The sequence below is a fragment of the Amborella trichopoda genome, chromosome 8 (genome assembly GCF_054954075.1).
Source record: "Amborella trichopoda isolate Santa Cruz 75 chromosome 8, AtrichopodaSantaCruz75HAP2 v2.0, whole genome shotgun sequence".
Lineage (NCBI taxonomy): Eukaryota > Viridiplantae > Streptophyta > Magnoliopsida > Amborellales > Amborellaceae > Amborella > Amborella trichopoda.
Window position 1 is genome coordinate 10817293 of NC_142343.1, and position 24146 is coordinate 10841438.

The window sequence follows — 24146 nt, forward strand, 5'->3', positions numbered from 1 at the left end:
ATTCTTACCTCTCATGGTCAACTATGTCAAAAGAATTGGATTTCGAGTCATAAAATTTCTCCATATTGACTTGCATGTAAACCCTGATCTGAACTATCCATTTTGTATGATGCTAGATCAATCAAAATTTCTACCATTTTAGAAGCTCCAAAACCATTATCCTGGAGCAGCATTGGATTTGCCAAAATTTTGGTGAGTTTTTGGGTCCTCAATCCATCAAAACTATGGAGTTTAAGATGTGGCAATAGAGTGATAGAGTGAAGCAGTAGTTAATGTATGAACATCACAAAGAAACAAAACACAGAAATCCTTCCCAGCTCTAATATTTCCAACATAAACAAGATTCAAGGTCAAGGCAACACGACAAACATCAGCAAGATTCACAAAAATAGCAACTAAAAGGATTAGGACAATAACAAACAAATGCAACATGACATTACTTATGAAATATTTGAAAATGAATACAATTTATCAGTAACCATTTGAATTTTAGGCCATTGAAATAATATGCCTAACTAGTAAGGTATTCAAATAGCTTGAAGAGATATGTTGCCCGGCCACAATGGATGGAGATCCAAAGACTCTTTATGGCAATAGAATCCCAAGATCAAGCGAAATACATAGCAGTAAAGCCTTGTGTATATCGATATATCTATTGCCATGTTCAGTATCGTCAACTATGAGTCCCACACTCAATACATCTCCGACAAATCGGTAATAATCAAATAAAAAGAGTTCTTCACCAATATTGGTAGTTAACAGATAGATTTATGCATTTCATGTAAAAGGAACATGCCAGTGCATCATCAACAAAGTAACCTTCCATGATTCTGTGCTGTACAACAACATGTGCGTTCCTTCTCAGTTCAACGGGTTCACAAGATCCAAGTAAGCAACAATTTCATTCAAACAAAATCACCAATATATTCTCACTAATTTGTACCCACGAATTACATGGATAAATCTCAGGTATTGCATGCCTTACCTTTTTAAATTGCTCGAGTGTCCACCATGGTATTGATGGTTATACCGTATACAAGTGCAAATACATATGATAGCAATCATTGCAAATATCCTATCCAAGATGCAATGTTCAAATTCCAGCTAACCACCTAAAGGAATTGGATTTGTGCAGAACAGGGGCCAATCACATACATCCTAGGTGTGATTGGACTCTTAGAACTTAGCAGGCCCCTGTTATCATGCTTCTAATAGAACACTGCTCAAATTACCTGTTGAGATGCAACAACAATATAGCCAAAAGCATGCTGACCCATTCAGGTGGAAACATTAGTATTCTCAATAATTAACACTAAAAACGAATCTCCAACTTGCAGAAATGGGTCTTCAAAGAATAAATATGAAGCTGCATTTAAACATTGCTCTCAGATCTACAGGCAAATGAACAAGATTAGATCCATGAGGATAATCCACATACATCCCCACATCCACAGTTCACATCAGAGGTCCCTCGGTACCTGTTCATCTTAAATCCAATGGAGGGTTAACAATCAATGAGATACCACCCATAAAAAAGTAAAATTGGTAGTTGATAGATGTATCTTTCTATGTGATCATCTTTATATGCCACTCCATTTGGTAATCTCAAGCACTATGCCTGTGGATACAGCCCATGAAGATGTTTGAATATGGCTTTTTACAATAGTGATTCCGGTTGAATAATAGCAATCAATCGCTCCACTGAACTAAAACTACTATTTTTGTGATCAATACTTCAATTACTGGAGAATTATTGGAAACACAAAAATTTCAGAGATTGAAATGATTGGTTATTACAATTCATAGTGGTCCAACTGTCAGCACATTACTGCTGTCCCCTATGAACTTTCTCAAATTAAAACACCACAAGAGTGAACATAATAGACACTGCTTGCACCAGTATAGATATTATTAAATTTTCAATGGATTTACGAAACATTTCAAGAAAATAAAATTATAGTAAAGGTTCTGGGTGTCTTTTGATGAAAAAACTAGGGGCAATTCTGACATTTATAAATTCAGGTGTTGTGTTAATCTCTATTTCATAAAAAAAAAAGGTCCTATCTGAAATACTAATGACTTCAAGTTTTCGAAGAAAACAAACAGGTTGAAAATGAAATCATCTGAAAGAAATACCACAAGGTCTTGAAAATGCCAGAAAGGACCAGAATAACCTTTGCCATCATTAAAATCCTATGTTCAATACTCAACATACATGGTTGGAACCTCAAACTTCACACATCAACTCATGAGATGAGGTCAAGTATCACACTGTGGACCTACAAATCCAAGAAAATTCACTGTTTTGGTCAAGATTCTGGGACCTTGAAGATATTGCTAATAGTGCTGCAACTTCAGATCGAGGCCAATCAGATCAACTATAGATGCCACAGATGACTATGTGGTGGCATGCAAATCAGCAAGTTACATATATGAAACTCCTAAATCTAATTTATTGGAAGAAAAAGTTGGGATTTTTCCTAATTCCTAACCAGTTACCAAGCCAAAGATATGTCCTGAAATACTCTCAAATGTCATATGCAGCCCACGACATCCTCAATTAATTCATATGTACAAAACAACCACATGGTAAAGCTCCAGATTCAAAACATGATTTCCAAGTCTCATTCATAATGCAGAATCTCAATCAGAAGCTCCACTAAAATCTGGACCAAGATAGCCCTGGATTTTTCACCTTGGGGTGTCCACACCTAGAACTCAGGCTGATCCAAATGGTTCAGCTATAATGCAAATATAGAGCAGTTTTGAACCTTTTGAAATAAAACACATTATACTGATCTATTGTTCTCATTATAAGACCATTTTTTAAAATGAAAAAATTACCACCAAAGATAACTAAAAAGATATTTCTCAACAATTTCATATACACAAGGTACATACTTTGCTTAACAAATTATACAGACAAAAAAATACATCTGCTGCATAGAATTGCTTATTTTAAATAATAAGTACATACATTATAACACATGACTAGCCTATTGATTATATAAATAAAAAGAATCTATCGTATAACAGAGAAAAATATTAGGCACTTGCTGTGGAGGGTTCACAGACATTCCATGGAAATCTTATGGGAACCACCCAGTTGGAGTTATGGTTATTCTGATTGAAACCTCGAAGTCAGCTAATGTCCCTCGTGCCATTCTACTCCATTCGTGGGATTTCAGCTACGAGGTCAAGATCCCGGTCCATGGGTCAGGTTAAGGAAATGACAGATGCCACGGAAATACCAGCGTGGACCATGAAAGTTGGATTAAAGTGGTCCTCAAGAAGCGAAACATCCCAGAGCACAGTAGAACAACAGCACAACCTAAAACAGTATGCCCCTAAGTCCCAGACCTTGCATGTTGTAGAATGCTTTGAGCAAGTAGAACCTCTCCAAGCTGTCATTTCAGCCCCGCGTTCATATCTCAGCTACCATGTACCTCTGGCTCCCATTCCTGGGCATTCAACACAAGCCGCATCAATTGCTCCTCATCACCCCACCTCGGCCCCCTCTGAACACATCTTTAATGCTCCATTAATTCGATCACATAACCAAGGAGGTTTTCCGCTGAACCTCAAGCGCTTTTCCTCGAACACACCTGAACAGCCACCACTACCCTCGAGGAATGAGTCCCTGCATGTGCCGCACGGGCTACATGGCATCTCCACACAAGGCATCCCTTGGCCTTTACAAAATGAATCAGACTCAGAAGCCCTAAATCTTGACCCCATCATCACAGCCCCTACTCCTCACCCCCTTTAGGTCATTGTAGCAAACCTTAGCAAGCAGCAACCTAGTCTAAACATGGATGAGCCATCATTATAATGGTCCCCTCATTAGGAGAATAAACACCCCGCCCACGTATCGGACAAATCTCTCACTGAGCACATGACCTTGTTTATTCTCGGTCGTTGCTCCACTCTGATCCCCACTCCTAATTGTTCTCTTCTCTTCTTTACAGTCTTTTGGTTACTCCAGATTATTTTCAACTCAATACACTACTTAAGAATCAATATGTCACTAACGCTAGCACTAGTATAACTCATCAACACATTTGAGTCCCAAGGCAATCAAATTTCTTACAAATGGTCTATATGAGTACCCTTTGTTAGTGAATCGGCAATCATCAATTGAGTACAAAGATGGCAAACCTCTACTTTATTGTTCAAATCCTCTTTTACGAAGCGGTAGTTCTTCCTACATGCTTTGACTTTCCATGACGCATTGGGTGTTATTTCACTTGATTATCATAATAAATCACTGTGGTTGCATGTTCAAACCTGACTAGAGGAATTTCACTAAGAAAATACCTTAAGAATATCGCTTCTCTTGAAGCATAATATACAGGAATATATCTTGTTTCTATTGTGGAGTATGAGATACACTTTTGCTTTCTACATCCCAATGATGTACGCATCCACACCCATCCAGATGTCGATCTATAATCATCAATATCTTCTCCTTAATATGCATCATTATAACCTTCAAGGATTAGATCATTAGTCTCATAACATAGACCATAACTATGTATCCCGTTGAGATATCTGAATATCCTCCTAACTGATTTGCATTGTTCAATCCCAGGGTTGATCATGTATCGGTTAGCAACACGCAATGCGTAAGCTATATCGGGTCTAACAAAATTCATCAAATTATTAAACCTATGGCTTAAGTACAAGGATATTTCTTCATGATTTCATTTGTCTGGTTTGGGACATACTTCTTTAGACAATTTACACTTTTTGTCAAGCGAAGTGGCCGTTGGTTAGGAGTCCACTATATTAAATTTCTTCAATATCTTAAAAGTATATTGCTCTGGATTAAAATACAGCCGACCCCAAATAATTGGAATACGGCTTGGATGATGATGATGCTCTTGATTAAGATATATTTTTATTCCATATCTAGTCTCCTTTATTCCTATGATATGGTCAACTTGTCCCATATTTTTTATCTCGAATTTGGAGGGTAACTCTTCTTTACAATTATCAATCGCTTCTCCATCACTCCCCTCATTTACATAATGGCGCAGTTTGTATAGAGCCTAGGCTCTAAACAATCAAATTAGAGCTAACCTATAAATAGTGTTGAGAAATGTGGTTTCAATACTGGAAATCTTTGTGATAACCTTAAAATATATTTTCATCTTTATTTATAAATTTTAAAGCTTCAAAAATAGTGTAGATCAAAAGATCTATGAAAACTTGAAAATCTTGAAAATTAACGGTCCAAAAATGCGGTACAAAATACACTATTTCCAAAACTTGAAATCCATGTTTTTCTTATGTCCATGCATCTTGATCTCAAGATGATCAATTTGAGGATATTTGGGCATAAAAACAACCTCTTCTAGTGAAATTTTTGAGGTAGGCTCAAATTTGATTGTTTTTTGCCTCGGCTCTATATAAACTTTTCCCTTTACATAAAGGGCCGAAACTAAATATACACCCCCACTATATCGAGTATATACACAGTTTTCAACAGTAATATTACTGAACCCTTATTCTGTAAGAATTTGAGTAAACATTGAATACTATTGCCTTGAGGACTACTTTAAATCATAAAGTGATTTAGTTAATTAAAATACTTTATTTTCTTGACCTTGAGATCCAAAACCTTTGGGTTGGGTCATGTAAGTTTCCTCTTCCAATTCCACATTAAAAAATACAATCTTTAAATCTATTTGATGGACAACCAAACCATAATAATAAGCTATTGCTAATATTAACCTTATTGAAGATTTCCTTGCTACTAGTGAAAATGCTTCTCGGTAATCAATATCCCCCCTTTCACTAAATCCCTTAGCTACTAATCTAATGTTATTTCTATAAACATTGCATCATAATTAAGTTTCCAAAGGTATGCTCATTTATAACCAATTGTCTTTCTATTTGAGGGCAAATCTGCTATGACCCATGTCTTATTGTTTATTAGGAACTCACTCTCATTCTTCATAGCTTCCATCCAAGTACTTGCTTCATGTGAACTAAAGCTTCTTTAAAATTTTGGGGTACTTAATTCCTTATAAGAGATAATCATCTAAAATAACCAAGTCTTTTAATTTTCCTAGTACTCTTTCTAGGCTCACAAAATTTAGGATATAGATCATCTTTAAAAGAACTTCTAACATCAACTATGCTAGGGTCTTGTGATTCATCTTGCTCACTTTCTTCTAAAAATCTAGCTTGCTTAATTTTAGGTATTTCAAGTTCTTCAAAGAAGTAGCATCTCTACTCTATAATTTCTTTAGTTTCTTTATTATAAGATCTATTGTCATAATAGTTTCACCCCAAAAGTGGAATTATATGCTGCCCGCTTGTATTATACAATTAATAAATATCAATCAAGGTCCGATTCTTTCTCTTAGGCATTGCCATTTTGTTTAGGGGTGTATGGTAAGGAGGTTTGCCTAAGTATCCCATTCTTACTACAAAACTGATTGAACTCATATGTCATATACTCTCCAATACGACTTCTAAAGATTTTTATTTTCTTATGTAATTGATGTTCAACTTCCTCATTATATTTCTTAAATTTGTCTAATGCTTAATGTGAGAATACCTAGAATAATCATTATAAATATAATAAAGTACTCACTCCTATCGAGACCTTTGGGTTTCAATTTACCAAAAACATCAGTATAAATAACTAGAATGAAGCTTTACATACTTTCACATTTAGGAAATAGTTGTATATGCATTTTCCCTTTTAGACAGTTTACATATTTGAACTTTTCTCTCTCTAGATAAGGGATTTCTTTCATTAATTTATTTAGTTTTCCATGACAAATGCGACAAAGCCTTTTATGTCAAATATTAAAATATAAAATACTCATCCTAATCAAATGACATCTTTATTTTATTATCAAGATCAATCTCGTATGTATTACCAACCATAGTTGCTTTTGCAACAAAAAGCACCATTTTTCTTAATGATTTTTTTTTAGACAAACATCATTTCCACTGCTATCAATCCTAGAGAGAAACTAAGTTCCTTCTCATATCCAGAGAATGGTATGCTACTATGGTTGTTGCTAAACGGGTTGTGTGTTTCCAACACCAACAGCCTTGTCTTTGAAGTCTATCATATGACTCTTGATGTTAATCATGTGCTGAGTAGCTCCCGAGTCCACCACTACTAATCGGGAGATCTCACCATCAAGGATTCTTCAACCACAAGGGCAAAATCCTAGTGGCACTCCTTGTCTAGCCTCCTTCTTCTTGGGTTCCTGCAATATTTGGCAATATGACTATATATAGTAGAACTATAATATTTCTTAAATTCCATAGTTTGTCCTTGAGGGAGGCTTCTTAAATTTCTTGTTAGGCCCCACCTTTTTGTTCTTGTTAGCCATTGCTAGATAGGACTGGTTTCTGACCCTCTTATTCGTCTCCTTAGCCCTATATCCTTATCCCTTATCATTTCCTTCATCTTTAAGTGTTCTCGTAGGTCATCTGAAATACGGTCATTCCAATTATATTGCAAGTTCTTAAATGCTTCCATGAGTTAGGAAGATCTTCTATGATCTTCATAATTTGGTGATGCTCAATAATGGATCACAAAAACCAACAAGTTGGTTATCCATGATGCACAGGTAAACAAAACATTGAAGCACTGATTTATTTTCCCTCATCTTAAAAATATTGTATCCTTGTATACCTCATACTTAGCGACATAGTTATTATCTGTATGCCACTTTTCAATAGCAGCCCACAAATCTTTAGCATTGTATAACATTCAAATACTTTGTGTAATCAATCAATAAGACACTTTAGGGGGCACCTCTACATGTTGAATCATCATTTTTCCACTTAGTAACCTTTGCCTATCCCTAAAAGTTATACCATCACTAGTTTCAGCTATAGTTTCTCTTCATTAATCACATATACCAATTCCATGGTATGAAGCAAGAAAAACAACTTACCAGTCCAAATAGAAAGTTGAACCTATCTAGTTTCTCTATCTTTACAAAATTGATGAGATTAGTCTTTCTAGCATCCATATCTAGGTAACCAATACCAAATGTTTGAGTCAATATGAATTGGCTACTAGAAAACATTCACCAAACCAAAATATGGAATAAGGATTACCTAATGAGAGCTATTTAGGAATATAATCAACCACATACCATGCGACTACCACTAAGCACTCAACAACATCAAAATCAGCACGCAAATATCATCCAGAAGGGTTCCCCAAACTACAGCAGTATAACCGAAACTATACTTCCTCCTTGTTTTCCCTTGAACATATATAGTAATAACAAAGGAAAAAGAAAGAAATGTCTTCACCAATCTGTAAAACACCAACAATGAGCATGGAAATGGAAGCACTGCCACAATAGAGATGCTGGAAATCAGTCAATCTTTGATTAACAAACTGCAATGTAAGGAGCACTTCAATAGACATGGGTTAGAGGAATAACAGGGAAATAGTGTACAGCATCCTGCTAGACAGTGGGTTTTTCAGGGTGACCTTACAAAACTTAAAGGTGCTCTCTTGTGACCAATGCACTTCTAAGATTTTGAGAGAGAGTGAGAGAGGATAGGTGAGAGAGAGACTAGGACACCATAGCTCTGTCTTCCAACCAATGCCTTTTAAAGCCTCCATATTCTGACAGGTGATTTTTGAGGAATAATTTTTTTTTTCTTTTTTTCTTTTTTTTTATACTTGGCAAAAAGGACCTCTGCGAGATATAAATATAAAGCTAGGTCCACTTTGGTCATTTGGAGAAGCACTATTTTGGAAAATCTTAAAAAAAAATGGGAAAATAAGAAAAGGAAAAATTACAAATAACCCCCTACCAAACATATTTTCACTTTTTACCTCAAATTTAACTTTCCTAGCAAATACCCCCCCAAGTCATAAAAAAGGTAAAATGAAGACCAAAATACCCTCTGGAAAGCATGCGGTCCAGCACAAAATAAGGGCGGTCTAGCACTTTGCTTCAAGAAAGCATGTGGTCCGGCACTTTGGGCATGCGGTTCAGCGCAAAATGGGGGCAGTCTGGCACTTTGCTCCTGGAAAGCATGCGGTCCGGCACAAAATAGGGGCGGTCCGGCACTTTGGGCATGCCGTCCGACACTTTGGGCTTATGGAAAGCATGCGGTCCGACACATATAGGGGCAACCCGGCACTTTGAGCATGCAATTTGGCACTATGGGCATTTTCGTCAAAAAATATGACTTTTTTGACTTGGGGGTTATTTGGTAGAAAAGTTCAATTTGGGGTAAAAGATGCTAAAAAAAACTTTATTGGGGGCAGGTAGTCTAGAAAGTCTCCTTTTGGGGCTTTTTGTAATTTTCTATGAAAAAAGCTATGCCAACAAAAACTTTGTGCAAAATAGTGGGGCTGAGGGGAGCCAAGCTCTATTTGCAGTCTCTGGATTGGTGGTGAAGGCTGCGAGGGTTTTGAAGAAAAAGAAACTGATAAAAAGCCGCTACAGGAAGAGGTCAGACAATTCTACCGGCACCAAAAAGGTGTAAGAAGAAACTCTCAAGCCGATTAAGAAGACAAACAAGCTGGGAGGCTTCAATCTTAGAGAGGTCTTGGTGCAAGAAAAGTGGCCAAACTGTATTCCCGACAACTAGAGAAGCATAGTCAACTATCAAAGCCCAACTGTTTACAGCAGTTTTAGAGAGGGCAGTGAAGGCAACACCAAGGGTTTGATCTCCAAGTAAGAGGTCTTTTCAGAATGTAGGGTAAATTCCCAGATTTGGGATGAGGTGCAGACAGTCTGAAAAGTTGAAATTAAGCCGTGTAATAGCTCACCATGAAACTGAAGCCAAGTAAGAGGGACCTTTCTGAAGCCACCAGGCATAGTAGGCGCCATGTCTATTGAATAACACTGATTCCACAACTGATCCCGGTTAGTGGAGAAGCACAACCACCATTTGCCCAGGAGGCCAGTGTTGGCAATTTGGAGGTTTCGGAAGCCAAGGCCATCGAAAGACTTGGGTTCCCATACCTGGTCCCACTTGACCAGGTGAAACCTGTTACGAGTTCAAGCTTTGGCTCCAAAGGAATTCATCGACCTTCGAGTTTGTGACACTGTAACAGCATGCCAAAAAAGGAATATCCAGAACACCAGATGCTTGCCAAGGTCGGTTTGATAAGGGTAAAGCGACCCTGTAAGAGAGGAAACCACACTTCCACGCAGCCAACTTCCTCTCAAATTTCTCAATTATGGAATCCCATTGGGACATTATCAGTTTACCCAAGCAGAGGGGTAAACCAAGAAATATCTCCTGCTCTTTATCTATCTTCACCCCTCTTTCTTCTATTCCTCCCACCTCTCTCTTCGTCTCTTTTTCTCCCTCTTCACCTCTGTGTTTTCTCCCCTTACCTCCCAAGCTCACTCAGGACCTCTCGGTTTTATTTGCAGCCCACCACTTGTGGGCTAATGATTTTATCTTTCCATTATTATTATTTTGCTTTATCCTTGGAACACCTTATGTATTAGAGCACCCAGCTTTTGTGGATTCTCATATTGGAGATGAAACTTCATACTGCAGAAATACAATGAACCTTCTCTCTCTCTCTCTCTCTCTCTCTCTCTCTCTATCTCTCTCTCTCTCTCATAAAAAAAAAGAACAAAAAAAGAAAAAAGACACTTGGAGGGAAACTTGGTCTAATGGAATGCCCATGAGTTTGCTTTTATGCATATTGACCTTCATGCCCGTGGCTAATTTGAAGCCGAACAGCAATAGATTGCCGACTTCTTGGATGGAGGTATCAAGGAAGACGGTATGTTTTTTCCAGCTAAATGGTACATTTTTCCACTAAAAGTATTTGCTTTCATGAATCTGACTAAGTGGAACCAGGTCTCAGTGAAAAGCAATAAATCCATGAAGTTTCACGAATCCTAAACGTCATAGGCTTCTCCATAGTTACCGGGACCGGGACACATCCTGTGTGGTGTAATACACACCTGTAGCCATCAATTTTAAACCATCAAGTTGGACAGAGGAGATAAACCATGTTCTTGGGTGAATGCAGGTCCTTAGAACTTAATATTATCTGACCGTCCTTGAGGATGTACTGCAATGCTGGGTTAGTACTACAAACATGCAAACCAAATCCAGGTTGTATGTGATACAATATTTGGGATTTCTCATTTCAATGACATTTTTACTTTAATCATTTGCCCACACAATTTGGAATCTCGGTTCCTGTTACTCATGGAACTATGATTTTGAAAATAGGGATTTAGATCCTCAATTTCGTGGATCAAGATCCTCAATTTCGCATATCAAGATCCCAAGATCAAATAAATGCTTCAAATCGAGATCCCATGTTTCAGAGCGCCAGATAGAGCTTCCGGAGGGGGATTGATCCCCTAGTTGGGAGATCCTGTAATGATGGACTACTCTCACTTCATTTCTAAAATTTCCCAAAGCCTGAACCTTAGGAGGAGTTGACAACATATGCTTGAAAAAGGAATTTACTAGGACCTAAGTCTAGAATGACCATCACTCCAGTGTCAACTGGAAACCAGGCACTAAACTAGAATAAGATAATTCTTCCTCTCCTACTAATTCAGAAATTCCTAATCCAATAGTTGTTCTTGATATTGAACTACCGATTGCCTTACACAAGGGTAAGCATGCTATACTCAACATCTTAATAAGAACTTTGTTTCTTACATTACAATGTCACTCTCTTAAGGAATTCACCTATCAACTCCTCTACCGTTAGCATTCCATCTTATGCTGCGGAAGAACAATTACAACCTTAATGGAAGGTTGCGACGCGTGAGGAAATGCAAGCTCTTGAAAAAATATACTCGAGAACCAACCAAACTTCGCAAAGGAAAGAGGATGGTAGGAAGTAAAATGGGTGCTTCCAGTATATCCCAAGGCAAATGGTAATATAGAAGGTACAAAGCAAGATAGCTTGCAAAAGGTTCTATACAGACCCATAGTATGAATGACAAAGAAACCTCTGTTCCTATAGCAAAACATTGAATATTGTCAAATTTTCGCTTCCTTACGTGCTAAATAATCTTGGTCTCTACATCAGCTAGATGTTAAAAACACATTGTTACATGGTGATTTGCATGGAAAAGTCTATATAATCATGCCTCCAAGTTTTCAACTTTAGGGGAAGACAAGAAAGGTGTGCATATTAAAAAGGCCAATATACAGACTTAAACAATTACCTAGAGCATGGTTTGATTAGAATTTTGGGGAAGGCAAGAATGCATACTAAAAAGGCTGATATATGAACTTGAACAATTACCTAGAGCATGGTTTGAAAATTTAGCAAAGCCCTGTTGAAGATTGGGTTAAGAATCATTAAATTTGATCATACATTTCTTGTGAGAAAAATTTGTATTAGGACTGCAACAGTCAGAGTGTATGTTGATGACATGTAGTGACAATGGGCAGAATAGAAGACACTGAAGACCTCAAGTGCTAAGTGAAGTGCTTGACAAAATATATTTGGGTTCACGTATTTTCTAAGGGTCAAAGTAGCAAAGTCAAAGAAGAGATAACCATTTTTCAGAGTAATCATGTGGTGGACCTATTAGAACATACTCACAGTTACACGACCAGACATACCTAATGTTCTTAGTGTAGATAGTCATTATCATGCATGCACCACGAAAACCTCATTTTGATGTTGTCCAGTTTATTCTATAGTATCTCAAGTCTTCTCTATGGAGAGTTGTCATTTACCGATCGTGGTCATATGGATGTTACAGTCTACACTGATGTTGATTGGGCTGGGCCAGACTTAAGGAAGGTCAACTACGAGGTATGTACTTTTGTCGGTGGTTATTTGGTCTCCTGGAAGAGTAAAAAAAAAAAAGGAATGCACTGGCCAGATCAAGTGCTAACTAGAATACATGGCGCAAGGTACTTGTGAAATTAGGTAAGTTTAGAGAATATTGGTGGATCTGGGTGTTAAAGTTCTATTACCAATGAATCATTATTGTGATACTGAAGCAGTCATTCAAAGTTTGAGAACACCGTCTTTCATGAGAAAACAAAGCATATGGAAGTGGACTAACTTCACTAAGGAAAAGGCGGCTTAGGAGCCAGAATTCTTTTCAGGGAAAATTTTGTACAAACCCCTCAAAAAAAATCAATTCCATAATTACCCTGATCTCATTTTATCCATCGTGTGGCATTAATTTTTAAAAGTATACATCATCCCACCCTCTCCTTACTGCCCCCCGTTTTGCTATCTTTACCACGATAATTGCCCCAAACAAACTGATGTCACTCTTTCCCAATCCTCTCACTCACTCTCGTCCCTCAAAAAATGTAAATTTTAGGGGCAGTTAATGAGGTAAAAATAAAGAAGGAAAAAGGAGAGATGTAAGAAAGGGGTGGGATGATATAATTTATAAAAATTAATGCCGTGTGATACGAAAAATAAGACAGGGTATCATGAAATCCAATGATTTTCGAGAGGTCCATACGAAATCGTCCCTTCATTTTATATTCCTCATGTGAAATAAAGACATTGACTTGTAGATGTCTTCACAAAAGGCTATAATTGCCGAGTTGGGCACAAATGATATTTATACTATAGGTTGTGGGAGAGCTTTGAAAATGCAATATCTAGTTAGGAGCACAACAGGGATTCATTATTTAAACACGAGTATTTCTTTTATGCCAATTATATATCAATGTAATCAGTCGAACAAAACAGACTAATCAACACATTCTGCCCAACTTGTGTACCACGTCTCCCTTCTCTTTCTTCTTCTTCTATTATATTTTCGTCACTTCTCTTTTTCTTGTTGCACAAGATTTTAAAATAATATTCAGATCTAGTCTAGATCAGATCTGGGTCTAGATCGATATTTTTAACTAATTTGGCAAGTTGCAGACTAGTCTAGTATCACTAAGTTCTAATGTCATGGAGTTATGGTTATGAACTTAAAAATTTATGATAATTGTTGATATATAATATATGGAAAAGTATACAATGAGACCATTTACCTTTAGTACATGGTGGTCACAATTAATATTGAATATTGGATGTGAAATTAGATGGCTACATTTATTTCATTGACCAAGCTCAAACTTCAAAAGAAATTCTCTCGAACTTTGTGATACACCCAAGCTATCAGATTTCACATCAAATGTTTGTAAGTAATTGTGACCTCCTTGTATCAAAGGTAAATGGTCTCATTATATACAATCCCATAATATATATGTATATATTACGCAAAATTTACATATTCATATGCATACATGAAAAATGTATACATATTGATATGCATATAAGTGCATATGGAGCACAAATATGCATACGTGTGTGGGAGCCTCAAAACCAAGGCAACCACCTAGCCGTCTAGTTGGCCAGACCCCACCCAGCCGCCTAGGCCCAAACCAGTATTCTTTTCAACCTTGGTTGGTGCTTTGCTTTACCTAACTCTGCCTTCAATGGTCATTGAACCCTCCAGATTGATACTTCCTCCTTCCCCTTTCTGCGCTACATTGAACGGCATCATCTCCTAGAATACGGAGAGCAACGATTCCAGTCACCAATTCATAATCTCCAAGACATCGGTATATCTTGTCCAACTCAATGATGGATATATGCTTTATCGCTTATATGGTGCATTGATATATGTATCCAGCACGATTGATATATAAACCATATATATATATATATATACACATATATATATATATATATACACATATATATATATATATATATATATATATATATAGGGAAAGGATTCTGTCAGCCAACGGCCCAGATTCAATTTGGGCCCAATTCAATGGTCACGACCTCATTTCGTAATTGAATTTTATATTTTTCTGTACAAATTCAAATCACTTGAAATTTTGAGTGTCTATTCTTCAAAAATAAGATAATCTAATAAAAATATAAATTGACCAAAATACCCCCGAAACTTTTTTGGTCAATTTTTATTTTGCGAATTATTTTTTTTATATTTTTATTAGGTGCGCCTCGATGAGAAGAATGAACGCCTAAAATTTCAGTAATTTGGATTTGTAGAAATAAAAAATAAAAATTCAAATACGAAATGAGTTTGTAACCGTCAGATCAACCCAAATTGAACCTGGGTTGTTAGCTGACACTGTAGCAGTCAGCCCGTGGGCTGACAAGATCCCTTCCCATATATATATATATATATATATATATATATAGGCCCCCTCCTTGGCCAACTTATCGGCGTCAAAATTGGCTTCTCTATACACATGTTGCCAGGTAACTAAGAGGTTTCTGGTGATGACCAAAAATTCTTTGAAGATGTCGTCAAGGCACCACGGCCACGCTAAGTGATTGGATGCCCAGGAGATGATGTTTTCGGCGTCACCTTCAACTATGAGGTCAGAACCTAGGAGGAATCATACTTGCAAAGGCCCTCCAAGAGGGCAGACGCCTCGGCAAGAGTTGAGTCGGCTATTCCAATACCCCTAGAGAAGCTCCTCAAGATGTCCCCAGCTCCATCATGCAGTAGCCCCCCTATGCATGAGGGTCCCGGATTGCCAAGGGACCAACAGTCAAAGTTAAGTTTAAGGGTTCCCCTTTCCAGATGTCTCCACAGGGAGGACCTCGTACCTCTAGGAGGGTTGAAACACAGAAGGTTCGACCAGTTACTGTGGAAATCAGTGAAGGATGAGGTCTTAAACAGGTCAAGGTTTGTGGCCCAGACGGCAACGAGGTTCCTAACTATCTCAGCCAGATGCTCGACAGTGGCCCTCTCCTCCCTAAAAATCATGTGATTTCTTTCAATCCAAAGAACCCAAGCCATGGCAGCAATCATAGCTTTCCACAACAGTCTCCCTGCTTTGGGCCAAGGTGCTGTGTGGTAGGCTTGCAATAAATGGGCGATAGAACTCGGGGTAACCCAGGTCCAGTTGAACCAGGCCAGAATGTTACTCCAAGGTGCCCGAGAAAGCCACAGTGTAGAAAGAGGTGTTCATTCAACTCTTCTTCCTCTATACACATAGCACATCTATTGGGGGTTTGCACTCCTTTCCTCTACAGTTGCTCAACTGTTAACGCTCTCCCATGAATTGCAATCCAGCAGAATACCTGGATCCTAAGAGGGATGAAGGGGTTCCATGCTCTTGACGCGATGGGCCAGAGGGGGAAGAGGATGCACGAAAGAAGGAAGAGACTGAGAATACACCTGTGGGAGAGGGGGCCCAGATTATCCTGTCAACTCCGGAGTACGTGAGGTATACAGATTGAATAGTACCAGCCATGAAACTGAATTCCTCGAGCTCATGTTCCAAGAAAGGTCTTATGAAGTTTGACCTCCAAGATCTCGAACTTCCGACACCACTAAAATTGTCAGCTAAACGGAAAAGGTTGGGGTACTGATCCTTTAAAGGAGTGTTGCCTACCCGTACATCGGTCCAAAATTTGACTCTATTCCCTTCCCATGGTCGGAACCAAATATTTTTGATGAACAGTTCGTGGCTTTGAAGCACAGACCTCCAGAAGCCGGAGATGTTGCCGCTGTTCTTGCACTCGGGGATCCCATGGTTGCACCCAGAGCAGTATTTAAACTTGATAATCTCCCTCCATAAGTGTTCCGGTTGGGTGGCATATCTCCACCACCATTTGGCCAGAAGGGCCATGTTATGTTCTCTAAGACTGAGGATACCTAAGCCCCCCGAAGCTTTAGGTTAGCATAGCTTGTCCTAGGCGATGAGATGATACCCATGCTCCCCAGCCCAAAAGAAGTTCCTCATCATTTGCTCTAGTGGGCCTGCGACCGAGGCCGGAGCTCCAAAGAGTGACATCTGATAGACTGTATTCGCAAGGGTGGCTTTGATGAGGGTTAGCCTACAAGCCTTGGACAAGAACCTGCCCTTCCAGCCCGTGAACCTCCAGTCGAATTTATCAAGAAGGTTACCCCATAAGGGAAGTTTAGGGAGACCCAAACACAACAGGAGGCCGAGGTAGCTAGACGGCAGATTGTGGACTATGCAACCCCATGTATTGGCGAGAGTTTGAACAAGGGAAGGGCCGGTGCAGACATCCATCATTTTTTATTTGGCTAAGTTGGCCTTAAATCCTGTGGCCATCTCAAAGCACTTGAGAAATGTCTAGAGGGTGTCCACATGGCAAGGTGAGGGGTCGCAGAAGACTAGAGTGTCGTCCACATACTGAAGATGGGAAACCCAAGGGCCACGGCTGCTAGACTGAAACCCTTTCATAAGACCTGACTGGTAGAGCCTCGAGATGGAAATGCTGAATACCTCAGCAATGATGGCGAAAAGAAATGGGGAGAGTGGGTCGCCTTGGCGAAGACCCCTACTTGCCTTAAAGAAGCCCTTTGGTGTCCCATTAATGAGAATTGAGAAAGTAGGGTTGGAAATGAATCATCGGATCCAACTTCTCCATTTAGAGCGAAACGCCATTCTCCTCAACGTCTCGTCTAGAAGTGGCCAGTCTAGAAGTGGCCAATCAACGTGGTCATAAGCTCTTTCCCCATCAAGTTTGATAGCCAAGCTGGGGATCTTAGAAGATGTGCGAGAATGGATCACTCATGCGCTACAAGTGCCCCATCTAGGATCTGGCAGCCCTTGACAAAGGCCCCTTGGGATGGGGAGATGATCAAAAGAGAGAACAGCCCTCAATCTCGAAGCAAGAACTTTACACAAAAATTTGTAGGAACTGTTGATCAAACTAATAGGTCTAAAATCCTTCAATTCATTGGCCCCTTCAATTTTAGGTACAAGTGCAATAAATGTGGCATTCATGACTTTGCCAATCACTCCACGAGCATGGAATTCTGCAAAGAATTCGAGAATGTCGAGGCAAATAACTGCCCAAAACATTTTGAAGAAAGCTATAGGATAACCATCTGAGCCTGGGGCTTGATCAGAGCTGAGATCACTTAAAGCCTTACGGATCTCGTTTTCGTCAAAGGGGCGTTCGAGCCAATCAGATTGCGCAGGGGATACAGTAAGAAAAGCAATGTCGTGCATGTCAGGTCTGGGCCCCGAAGGGGAAGAGAACAGCTCCATGAAGTGACCTACTGCGGCCTGCGCAATGGAGGGGAGGTTGTCACAGATTATGTTCCCTGATTTCAAATGGGTTATAGAGTTTTCCCTTCTACAATTGGAAATTTTGTGGAAGAAGCAAGTGTTAGAATCTCCTAGTTTCAACCACTTGACTTTTGCCCTCTAAGACCAATAAATCTCCTCCTTGCGAAGAGTAGAATGGTAATCTAGTTTGGCCTTAGCTCGAACTGTGTGTTCCAAAGGAATCAAAGGCCTGGTTTCCTCCTGTGAGTCGAGCTCCGAGATCGACTGAAGCAATTCCTCCTTTGTAGTGTGAAAATTTCTGGGGTGTTGGGATTCCCAAGCTTTTAGGTGTGATTTCAAGAGCTGTAATTTTCTTTGGACGCAGAACCCTGCCCAGCCAGAGACCTGAGAGGAGTTCCAGCTGGAGGTCACCAACTGTTTGAAGTTAGCCTCTTCAAACCACCATGTTTCTAACCTGAAAGGTTTCGGACCCCGTAGAACTGTTGGGTATCAAGAAAATTAGGTCAATGATCGAAGGTTGCTTTGAGCAGCACAGCAGAGTGGGTACCAAGGAAGGCCACATCCAAATCCAAGGAAATGAGGAAACGATCAAGTTTAGAAAGGGTAGGGAGAATAGAGTGGTGAAACCAGGTGATTTGGACTCCCTCAAGGGGGATGTCTAGGAGCTGATTGAGAAAGATGAAGTCAGAGAAGAGAGACATCACAGGGGAGACAGATTGGTTGGAGTTACGATCACGAGACCAGAGCGTGATGTTGAAGTCTCAGCCCAAGCACCAAGTGGAAGGGCATGTGCTGGCGATGTTTTGCAACTCTGCTCAGAAAGCTGGCCTCAGAACATCGCTATTAGGGCCATAAACAGCTGAGCACTTCTAGTGCTTTCCATCAGTAATTCTTGAGAGCCTTACTGTGACCGAGTAAATATCAACAGAGGAATCCAGCAAGGTATGAAGTGTGGGATCCCAGAGTACCCAAATACCCCCCCGAAGCACCATTGGCTGCAAGGGCAACCCATTGGCAAGGTCTGAACCCCCAGATGCTGCAGATGTCAGGAAGACCGGGAGCAGGTGACTTAGTCTCGGACAGGGCAAGGAGAGAAGGTGAATACTTAGAGCACAAGTCCCGGACGGCACTACATTTCTGCGGGTGGCCCAGACCACGAATGTTCCACATTATAATCTTCATCAAGAATGGGTAGTTGGGTTCTTCTGCCCCGTCTGAGGGCTGCTAGCGGGTGGTCTCCGACTGCCAACAAGATGGAGATATTTGTCGAGGATAAAGGCTTCTGATCTGCTTTGATGAAGTCTTCTAAGACCTTCCTCCGGCCTTTGAATTTGAATCCCATCACCCTTACCACGTCCTGGAGACCCCCTTGGGCTCTATCCAAGGCATTGACGAAGGGGGTTAAGCTCGGGCTCAGATGAAGCCCAGAACCAGTCCCAGGAGGGGGGAGGGGGAGGGGGAGGGGGAGGGGGAGGGGTGGGGGTGGAGAGGCAGCCGGGATGACTAAAGTGGCCGGACCCTTATCGCCAGGGGCACGGTGAGCCGCTGCAAAGATGAGGCAAACCAAAGGCGCACCTTTAGAGTAACCAGATCCCCTACTGCAGAACGTAGGAGAATGAGGGGCGGAGGATGAGGAACCACGGCAATGAGTGGAGAGAGGGAAGCCTTCAGATCTTTGCCTAGGACGCAAGATGCAAAAAGGAGATATGGTCGTGGGATGAGGGAATAGAGGGGCTCCGGCCAAAGGTGAAACAGTCTTACGGCCGATATCAATAATTGAATCATGGCCCTTGGATGGGCGAAGTGGTGGTGTAAAGGCATGCCGAGGGGTAGCCGATGAATGAAGCAACAAAGGGCCTGATAAAGAGATGGGGTACGTGGGCCTGCTGGCTGATGTATCCTCATAGAGGGTCGACAGCTGTTGGCAAGATAAAGGTAAGGCCAAGGGAGAAAGTGCCGCAGAACAAGGTGAAGGTGTCAAGGTCCCGAGGTTGCCACAGGATGGGCTGGCAGGTAAGGACTTAGTTGGTAGCTTTTCAAACGGATCCGAAGGCTGAGCAACGCCAAGACGCTGATTAGCCCCGGTGGGGTTGACGCACGTCTTCAAAAGGCTGCCGGTAGGGACCTCAGAGGCAAGCTGGGGTTGGGCAACCTGGACCATAGCTGGAGGGTCGATCGAGGCGTTTGAAGGGCATCCCCGCTGCAATGAGAACCATCAGGATAACGAGGGATAGGATTCCAATGGCGATGAACTGGTTTAGGATGGGATTTGACGGTACCTATTGTCCACTCCAAGGGGGGGACCACTGTGTGCTCCTTCCTCCGTGGTCCAGAGACAGGGAAACCATGGTCGTGGACATGGCAGGGCAATGGAGGGGAGGCCTGCGATCAAGAGAGAGGGATTCTGAAGAAGAGGCCATCCACCTCCACCCAAAGAGCTTTTGGGATTTGGCTAGGGATGAGGGATTCAACCAGCAACTGAATGGTTCCCAAGGGTAGGTATCCAGCAGATTACCAGTTAACTGAGATGAAACGGCTGCAACCTTCCCCTATGAGTTGGAAGGTGTGTCTACATTCCAGGCGTGTAGAGGAATAAAAGAAGCAGTTAGCCAAATCTTTTGTGGGATAGACGAGCCCATGGCCCTATCCCAATGCACAAAGGAGAGCAACGCCCCTTTGAAGCGAAGGGATGTAATCCTGGATGGTGAGCAAATCAGCCTCGGAAACAAATGAGAAAAGAAAATCTCCCGATGAAAGTTTCTGGCAAGAGAGGGTGGAGATGTCCCATGTATCTGCCGCCCACCTTTGAACGCCTTTGGAGTCATTTCGCGGCAGATAAAATCTGCCAATCAAGGAGAACCTCAAAGCTTTCTCCAGGAAGTTCAACTATTTCCCTTCGACAAGGATAGAGAATGGTGCAGTCAGGGAGGAGAAGGGGTAGAGGGAAGGGTCCAAGCTGGGGGCTCCACCGGAAGTGCAGAGGGAGGGGTCCAAGCTGGGGGCTCCACCGGAAGTGCAGGGGAGTTAGGCAAAGGGGCTTGAAGGATGTGAGACCAGGTAGGTTTCGAGCCAAAGTGGCGAGAGAGGGCCTGGTCAGGGGGATGGGTAAGAGCAAGGGAGAGAGGAGGGGAGGGGTTGGTAGGAGGTGGTTGGTATCTACTACAGTTGTTGAGGTGGGCGCAAGGATGGAGGAGAGATGGAGGCGTGGGGTGGTGGTCGTGGCGCCTGGCCGGGCGATACTTCCTGAGGTGAGGCGGTGGACAGTGGTGGTGGGTAGGGGCTCGCCACTCCAAGCAGACTCAACTCTCTCTCTCTCTCTCTCTCTCATCCATCGTTAACTTTTAACCCCCTTTGGAGAGCTTTTCGATCTATCCCATTGCATTATGGAACATTTTTTATATTTATATGTCTAACATATATAGAATTAATACAAGGATTATTTGGGATAATTATCAGTATTGTACCATTTTGACACTAGTACCTTGGCATAGACAAAAACTCGGGTATGATAAAAAGTGGTATCGTCATCATCATCATTTGAGCCTTATATTGTCTAACACTTATAGAACTAATACAAGGGATTATTTAGGATCAGTATCAATATTGTACCATTTTGACACTAGTACCTAGGCATACATAAAAACTCAAGTATGATAGCCAATGGTATCATCATCATAATCATTTGAGCCTTATTCTAACTCTTTGAGGTCGACTACACGAACCCTCTTCCACCGTTCAGTATTATCAAGGGCCATACCCTCAATCAACATTCCTCTTCTCACTACCTCTATCCATGTCCCTTTGAGCCTTCCCTTGCATTTTTCAAAGCCTTCCACTTGAACCAAATCACCCCACTTGACTGGTGTTTGATTTAGGTTGATACTATACATAGCCAACCCACCTAAGTCTACTTTCCCTCATCTGATTGCCTATTGGAGCCACCCATAAGCACCCTCGGATGTATTCATTCCAAATTCTATCCTTTCTTGTCGCGCCATTCATCCATCTCAACATCTTAACCTCAGCGACACTCATTCCCAATCAGACCATAAGTTACCATTCCTCTTCTCACTACCTCTATCTTTTTGGGCCTTCCCTTGCACTTTTTAGAGCCGTCCACTTGAACTAAATCACCCCCCCTGACTGGTGTTGTTCTAGGTCGACACTACACATAGTCAGCCCACCCAAGTCTACTTTTCCTCATTTTATCGCCTATTGGAGCCACCTCTAAGTTCTCTTGGACATATTCATTCCAAATTCTATCATTTATTGTCGCACCATTCATCCATCTCAACATTCTAACCTCAGCTACACTCATTTATGGATACGGTGTTTCTTGACCATCCAACATTCCGTCCCGTAAAGCATGTTTGGTTTTAAAGCCGTCCTATAAAACTTTTCCCTACGGTTGTATTGGTATGCGGTGATCATATAAAACTAAAGAAGCACATCCCCACTTCGCCCACCCAACTCTAATTCTATATGCAACATCGTCCTCAATCTCTACATTCTTATAGAATATCGACCCTATATATCAAAAATAATATCCTCTAGGTCCTCATTCACCATCAATCTTGACTATTATCTCCTTTTTACGCCTATTATCACTAACCTAGTAAACTTACATTCTGTATATTCTTTGTCCGGCTAATTTAAAACATTTAGATTCCAAAGCAACCCTTGAAGGTTCTAGCTTTGCATTGACGAGGTCTCCAATCTCATCAATCAAACCTATGTCATCTGCGAACAACATACATTAAGGTACCTTGTACTGTAGATGCTCAGTTGAATCATCTACAACCAAACAAGGAGGTATGGGCTCAATACTGACTCTCGATGTAGGCCTACCGTCACTAAAAACTAGCTTGTCTCTCCACTAGTTATTCACACACTAGTTAGTGCTCCCTCGTACATATTTTCACCATGTCGAATATCCAATAGAGACTCCTTTCTTTCTCAACACCCACAAAGTTAACTCTCTGGGTCTCATCGTATACTTTCTCTAAATCTATAAAGACCATGTGGAGGTCTTCTCTCTTCTCCCTAAACTTGTCTAAGTAGAAAAATAACCTCAATTAATGACCTCCCTGGCATAAGACCAAACTAATTTTCTAATACACTCGTTACATGTCTTAGTCACTGCTTTGTCATTCTCTCCCACAGCCTCATAGTGTGGCTCATAAATTTGATCCCTCAATAATTCGTACAATTTTGTATGTCTCATTTGTTCTTGTAAATAAGTACGACAACACATTTCCACCATTCATCTACCATTCTATTTGTTCTCAATCTTGTTGAACAGCTTGGTCAATTAGAATATGCCAATCTCCCTCATGCACTTCCAAACCTCTATTGGATATCATCTGGTCCTAAAGCCTTTTCTATCTTCATCTTTCTCAAAACTTCTTTCACTTCAGGTATTCTAATCCTACGAATATATCTATGACCTTCAATCTCATTTATGTCAAAGGTTCCTCCAAACGCTATGTTCACATAATATTCATCATTTAACAATTTTTGGAAATAAATTCTCCACCTTTCATTGAACTCGACATCCTTCACATGGACCTTCTGATCTTCACTCCTAATGCATGTAACATGATCCAGATCCGTATATATCCTCTCTCTCATTTTTGCTAGTTTGAGGATATCTTTTTCACCTTCTCTTGTCCCCAACTTGTTGTATAGATCATCATATGCCTTAAACATAGCCTTACTATTTTCTTAACATTTTCTGGCATTTTTATGTTCTTCTAAGTTTTGATTATTTCTATTCGATTGTCAAAGTTTTATAACATAATCGTTTTGTACTATAGCAAATGGTGTACAGGTAATTAAAACAAATAAATATCATTTGAAAGGCATCTAGGTATCCATGCAGCCGTCTACGAAGTCTGCGCAAACACCAAGAGTTAGGTGGAACAGGCATGCTGCCTGAGCCTAAGTGATAGGGTATCCACGACTCTGTCTCTAGGTGGCACCCAATTGCACTAACAACTCTAACGCAAAGACATCCCACGAATCTCCCATAGTGCAACCATGGAGGACCTTAAAGCCCGAGTATTTCGCCAAGGCCCCATTATGATTAAATCTCCTCGAAGACCTCATTTAGACTATCTGTTTAGCTAAAATCCATACTT

The 24146-nt window shown here is 40.6% G+C and overlaps 1 protein-coding gene across 1 annotated transcript in view; it reads right to left on the reverse strand.

Annotated features, from left to right (window-relative positions):
* Nucleotides 1-411: 411 nt before the first annotated feature.
* Nucleotides 412-24146, reverse strand: part of SLT1 (HSP20-like chaperones superfamily protein) — a 28723-nt gene continuing 4988 nt past the window's right edge. The window contains exon 3 of the mRNA XM_088874280.1: nt 412-835. The gene's annotated coding sequence lies outside the window, so the exon portion shown is untranslated. The remainder of the gene's footprint in view (nt 836-24146) is intronic.